The sequence below is a fragment of the Aegilops tauschii genome, chromosome 1, assembly GCF_002575655.3.
Source record: "Aegilops tauschii subsp. strangulata cultivar AL8/78 chromosome 1, Aet v6.0, whole genome shotgun sequence".
Classification (NCBI taxonomy): domain Eukaryota; kingdom Viridiplantae; phylum Streptophyta; class Magnoliopsida; order Poales; family Poaceae; genus Aegilops; species Aegilops tauschii.
This window is the reverse complement of record NC_053035.3, coordinates 8,701,915-8,708,626: the sequence shown is the minus strand read 5'-3', so window position 1 is coordinate 8,708,626 and position 6,712 is coordinate 8,701,915. Positions and strand designations below refer to the sequence as shown.

Genomic DNA, 6,712 nt, shown 5'->3' with positions numbered 1-6,712 from the left:
TTCATATTGGCTTCCCAACAGGCATCTTGGCGGCGGTGATGGTTGCATCCTTTGGCCGTGTGGGTAGAGGTGGGTGTAACATTTGGTGATCCTAGTATCGGTGGTGCCTTGGCAGCGGCGGTTCCCGGATCGTGCTCTAGAGGTCTCGTTTGGTGGCGACATGTCTTCCTGTAGGGTGGACAGGTCTGCGGAGTTCCTCGGGTGGTGCAGGTGAGAGATTCCGGGTGAAAGCCTTGTGCTCCGGCGCCAGCATTGGTGATGCTTGTGGGTGTCATGTCCTTCTTGGGAGCGCCACTGTGGTACCTCTCATCGTGCCAGGGCTCCGAGTGAAAACCCATGACCATCCGCTCGGTCTCGATGACGTCGACGTAGCATGTCGTTTTCCTCCTGAGGACGTCCTCATAGAGCTCAGTTTTCCTCCGGCGCGCAGCACCGTCATCGGCGGACATTTTCATATCCTGGCTTGAGGTCTCCTCGACTCTAGTGTTGGACGGTTGCTCTTGCCTCCGTATCTTCTACACGGGTACTCATTGGTGCCACTCTAGGTCCTCGTTGTCCGATCCGGAGTGGGAGGGCAGGGGTCATCTCTGGCGACAACTTGGTGTGAGTGGCGGAACGCGTTCCGGCGATTTCCCCTGGTGGCAAGTCAACTTCCTTGTCGGTAGTCTAGGTTGCTTTGTGGTAGGGTGTGGATTCTTCTGTATTTTTTGTTTTCCTTTGATCTGCTTTGTAAGAAGTTTTCCTCGTCACCTTGGATCAGTTTGGTTGTGATGCTCTATATATAAATCGGGGCGGAAGCCTTTTTCGGTAACACATCAGAAAAGCTTATAGTTGCCATATGTGTTTTTTTTAATGTGTGTCAATAAATAATTCAAATTATCATAAGGGATAATATAATAGAGGATGGACGGAGGAAGAGACATTAACGCAATGAGGCCAAATCCGCACTTGTCTTGACCTGTAAAGTGTGGCTCCAAACACATTAATTAGTTTGGATTGAAAGCGAGGTCAAAGAGGAGTGCAAGTAGTTTGAAAATGCAACTTGCATATTCAGCGTACACAACAAATGCAATTATTGAGCAGTTAAATGTGCACACATTATCATGACAAAACCTGTTTGTGTCATGTATGATGGGATATATTAGCTGAAAAAATAGACAGTGTGTTCAACGATATTTGTGAGTTTCGGATTATGGTTGATTAAAGGACCTACCAAGGTCATGATAGTCGCACCGGTTGATGAAGAGTTTGATCTAGACATTGACTCTTTTTTGCCACAGTTTCTTGAGAAAATTTGTCATATTTATTACGTCTTACATTTTTAGGCACCAACAGGTCTTGAGCTTGCTGAACCTTTTATGACAAACATTAGTAATCTTGGATGAGCTTTTTGTAACATTCTGAACACAGAACACACTGAACACTGCAGACAAAGTTTAGAGTTGAAATGCTTATTCTGTTTTTCTTTCTGAAATGCATGAAAGTAAACAAGTCATTTTTTTGTAAAAAAAACAATTCAATAGAGGATGAACGTAGGGAGAGACGTCGTTGCAATGAGACCAAAGCCAGGCTTGTCCTTACATGCTAATTAAAGAATGGTTGCAGCTGATTAATTAGGTTGGGCCGGCAAAATGGAGGAAGCAACAGGAGTGCAAGTCATTTGATAACGCAACTTGCGCCACAATAATACAGTGAGCAGTTGAGCTTGTCGGCATATATGATCATTGATTAGCACGCGTTGTCATGCATATTGTAATTAATCACTCGAAAAATAGTTTGCTACAGCACGGCTAATAGCACGCTACAATGTTCTGAGAAATTGTCTCGTTAAATGAAATCAGGGCAATCATTCGATATAGCTTCGCTATAGCTGAAAGTGCTCTTGTGAGCCCAAGCTCACATGCACCCTTTGCTACAAAATAATCCAAAAAATATCTATAAAAAATATTTTTTTGCCAACAAATATTGATGTTTTTTTCACATGTGTGCAAAATTTCGTGACAAAATGGCTTTCATGCAGGTCTCGGAAAAATTAATGCTTCCAAAAACAGTTCTTATTTAGCATGATTTCTTTTCTTTTTTGTCAAGATCTCCACAAATATCATTTCATCACGGAAGTTGGCATGCATGTGAAGCACTTATCAATGTTTGTTGCCAAAAAAATTCAGATTGTTTTGAATTTTTTAGTAATTTTTTTATTTTACTGTGTAGCAAAGGATGCATGTGAGCTCGAGCTCACATACTCCATGTCCTGCTATAGCAGACTTTAAGGGATGCAATGTGTTTTTCCAAGGCTGTAATGAATATTACTCATTTCTTCTCATAATGTAAGATCTTGTCGCAAGCTAAATAATTCGTGAAACGATCTTATATTATGGGACGGAGGGAGTACATTATTAACTTTTTTCACTGGAGATGGGCCGGGGATGACGCATCCTTTTAGAAGGCTGCCCATGGGGTGGCAGTGCTATAACGCCTCCGACCCGGGTGACACCTACAGCAACTGGGACTATGGAGAGACGACGATGAACAAGGACGGCGTCTACCGCATCTCCAACACGCACAACATGCTCGTCGTCGTCGGCTGCAACACCCTCGGCTTCACCGCAAGCAAGAGGACCGAGGGTGGCACCGCCACTCACACGTACTACACCGGCTGCATGTCCTACTGCAACAACTCGGCCAGTGCACAGGACGGCCTCTGCCACGGCGTCGGGTGCTGCCATGTCAACATCCCGCCGGGGCTCACCCACAACTTCTTCAACTTCCGGGAGTATGACCACTCCGCCATGATGGACTACAGCCCGTGCGACTACGCCTTCCTCGTCGACAGGAACAACTAAACCTTCCGACGGTCCCACCTCAAGATGGACACAAAACGGACCTCGCCCGTGTGGCTGGACTGGGCCATTCGCGGCAACGGCGACAGTATACTGTCGTGCAAGCAAGTGGCCAAGACCGAGCAGTACGCCTGCGTCAGCGCTCACAGCGAGTGGCCTGGCTACAACTGCAAGTGCTCCAATGGCTACGAGGGCGATGCTTACTTGCCCAACGGATGCACTAGTAAGAGGCCCTGCTTAATTAGTACTTCCTCGGCTTCAAAATACTTCATGTTCCAATCTTGTTTCCTACATCAAACATATTAGTTTATTTAAATTCGTTATAAAGTATATTTCCATGTGATATGCAGTTGCTTGATATTTACATCTTGATGTATTTTCCTATAAACATATGGTAAAATATAGAGATGCTTGATTTAGGACAAACTTAAAACTTCAAATATTTAAATGCCCCTAATTAATTTTTATTTTTGAATTTGCGGCCGGGACAAACAGATGTAGATGAATGTGCACATCGTGCCAAATATCCTTGCTACGGTGTATGCACCAACACCCAAGGATCATACGACTGCAACTGTCGTATAGGTTATCGAAGCCATGACCCAAAAACCAAACGATGTACTGAAAAGTTCCCACTTGCCGCACAGATTTCCATAGGTAATTGACATCATACTCTTCTTTTTGCTGGTTAACTAACAGCATACTCCTACCACACATCTATGTATTAATTCCATCGCTTTCGATGATTACATTGTATAAATTGATCTCTCTCAGTAGCCTAAACATACTTATACAAACTAATTAAAGTATGCTAAAACTTCTTATTTCTCGAATATCTAGTTTGTATAGTTCGAGACTGTTGGTGCAGTGACATGAATTCAATGTAAGTTCAACCACCTGATGATGACCAGCAAATACAACCACTCAAAATTGATCTCTTTCAGTTGCCTGGAATGATTGTTTTTTTTCAAGGACGCATAAATGCATATTTTCACAATAGCTCCGTTGGATCATCTTTTTACATTAGAGTGATGTTCCACTATTTATTTTATATCTTTTGATAAATTTATACCGTTAAAAGCATACTAAGCCTTAACAAGTTATGTGGCAAGCTAAGATAGACACAATTTTACCTATATATTCTACAACCCTTCTCCAACTAATTATAAACTACAGCACAGAAACACCAAACGGTAGTAGCGGAAGTTTCGAACTTCTCGCGCTTGGTACTATTTTTTAAAGATGATTTTGAAATTGTTTCTGGGAATGATGTTTAAGATAGGAACCTTCCTTTATTACTTTATAGAAACATTTTTTAATTGGGAAATGTTATTTGATGATAAAATGTTGTGTTACTTCATTTGTCTCTCTCCTCTTTAATTACTTATCAATCTTTTTTGTGTGCATATGTTGCATGCATGTAACTACGGCATGTGTTACTCACTATGAATAGTCTAAATAGGTCCAAGAGCCCTACTGCCCTTTCCCCTTAAGTTTTTTGAAGTGAAAGTGAATGAGAGTACTTACCTATTGGGGGCTTTACATATGGGAGGGTACCTTGACAAATGACCAAGGCTACCGATGGTGTGGTAGGTGTGAGGGATAGAATGATAAGTTAGATCCGAGTCCGTGAAGACATCTCAAATGTGAGGGTGTCCATAGTCCATGCTACACAACTCCTCTTCGTAATAAAGTTTATATCTTTTATGGACAACTACATAGTTAATGTTTTATTCTTTCCATTGTAGGTGCAATAAGTAGCATTCTCGTCTTGGCACTTATAATATTCATTTATGTTCTTCGCAAAGAGAGGCGGGAGGCCAGGGACTTTTACAGAAAGAATGGTGGTCTTACATTAAAGGATGCTGCAAATATTAAGATTTTCAAAAGGGGCGAGCTCAAAGCAATTTTAAAGAGTCACAATTTAATTGGTAAAGGTTCCTTTGGTGAAGTTTACAAGGGTGATATTGATGGAGCTCTAGTTGCAATAAAGAAACCAATTGGTGATAATGTGCACGAGAACAAGCAATTCCCAAATGAAGTCATTATCCAGTCTCAAGTAATGCATAGGAACATTGTAAGGCTTAGAGGTTGTTGCCTTGAAGTGGATACCCCCATGCTAGTGTACGAATTCATCTCCAATGGAAGCTTGGAAGACATTCTTCACAAGGATAAAAGCAAGCTTCTCAACTTGGATGTACGTCTGAGTATTCTTCAAGAATCAGCACATGGTCTAGCTTATATGCCACAATCTTGCATGGTGATGTTAAACCAGCAAACATTCTCTTGGATGAAAAATTGACGCCGAAGATCTCAGATTTTGGCATATCAAGGTTGATTGCAAAAGATAAAGAACAAACTGCAAACATCATAGGTGACATGACTTATATGGATCCAGTATACCTAAAGACAGGCCGATTGACCGATAGAAGTGATGTCTATAGTTTTGGGGTTGTCATCTTAGAACTCATTAGCAGGAAGAAGGCCACTCATTCTGACAATAATAGCCTAGTGGGCAGGTTCCAAGAGTGTCACCAAAGAGGGGAGACAGCGCTGAAGTTGTTTGATCCAGAAATTGCAACAACAAGCAATTTCGAAATTCTTGACAAGCTAGCAAAGATTGCTATGGAGTGTCTTCATCTTGATGTGGATCAAAGACCATCAATGACAGAGGTTGCAGAGCGCCTTCTCATACTGCATAGGTCCCGTAAGCTGTAGGTTAGTTTCCTGGTCGGATTTAAGTTTCAATAGCATGTATGTTAGTTCCGTCGAATAAGATACGTAACTATAGAAGTGCATCCTTTGTTGTATTTGCTGTTCAATGACAATTTGTACTACTGTGCTAGTGAGTATCTGTCTGTTCATGTGACCAAATGTATGTATTAGTTCAAAACTCTTCCAATGAAAAACCCATCTGATTCCATGAAGATCTAATTATGCGTGTGTGTGGGTTCCATTCGATCTTGTCCGTTCTCCTTGGGATAATTTAGGTCTACACGAGGTAATAGATACAAAACACCCTCTCCTCATCCGATTCACTGGAGCTAAGATGTCATTCAGAGGAGACCACACCACACTCGGAATAATTATTCTTTGGCTCCTACTGTCGACTTCTTATGTCGAGGTTGGTACGGCAACTATCGAGGAGTTATTAAGGTGTGAGGCTATTAAGGTGTGACCAAGAAGAGAAAAGCTGAACATGCTTGCTAGTACAATCAGGTCCGGTACGTCTTAGCCTGGCTTAAGAGCTTGGAGCGACAACAAGATGTGGGCAACTACACCAATGACAGAGATCACGGCCATGATTTTGTTCTATCATACCTTAATTACCTGGTTCCTGGCCGACACATGACGACAAACAGGCTGGTTGGTCGTTCCGATATTAACTTCTTTACGGTCAGTCTTCACATGTTCAACTCAAGTAAGCTTAATGAACCACAATATGGCATCATCTCTGGTCAAGACAATATCAGAGACCAACCTTATCCGATGCTACTCCCTCCGGCCCATAAAGTAAGACGTTTTTTGACATTAGTGTAATGTCAAAAAGCGTCTTACATTGTGAGACGGAGGGAGTACTAGATAATATTATTACCTGATTGAACAGGCATGTGACGGCGAGCTATGGATCTAAATTATGTTGCATTTTCAAGAGATGCAGTTTAGATGCTATTATTACCGAGAAATAGTGCATCCGGTTGGTGTGACTTTTCTGGAAACCAGCCAAATTTGAAGCTCTAGATCAGCAGAGGTTCCGTATAGTATGGTTGTTGGATCGATGAAATATATACTCCTATATGGTATGAATGGCTGCCATATGATATACTTGTTAGGATGATCTCCACCGTGTGGGCCCAACGGCCCATCGGGCC

At 42.0% G+C, this 6,712-nt stretch overlaps 1 pseudogene; it reads left to right on the top strand.

Moving 5' to 3' along the window:
* The first annotated feature begins 2,078 nt into the window (after nucleotides 1-2,078).
* On the top strand, nucleotides 2,079-5,558 carry LOC109780917 (wall-associated receptor kinase 2-like; annotated as a pseudogene).
* The last annotated feature ends 1,154 nt before the right edge of the window (nucleotides 5,559-6,712 follow it).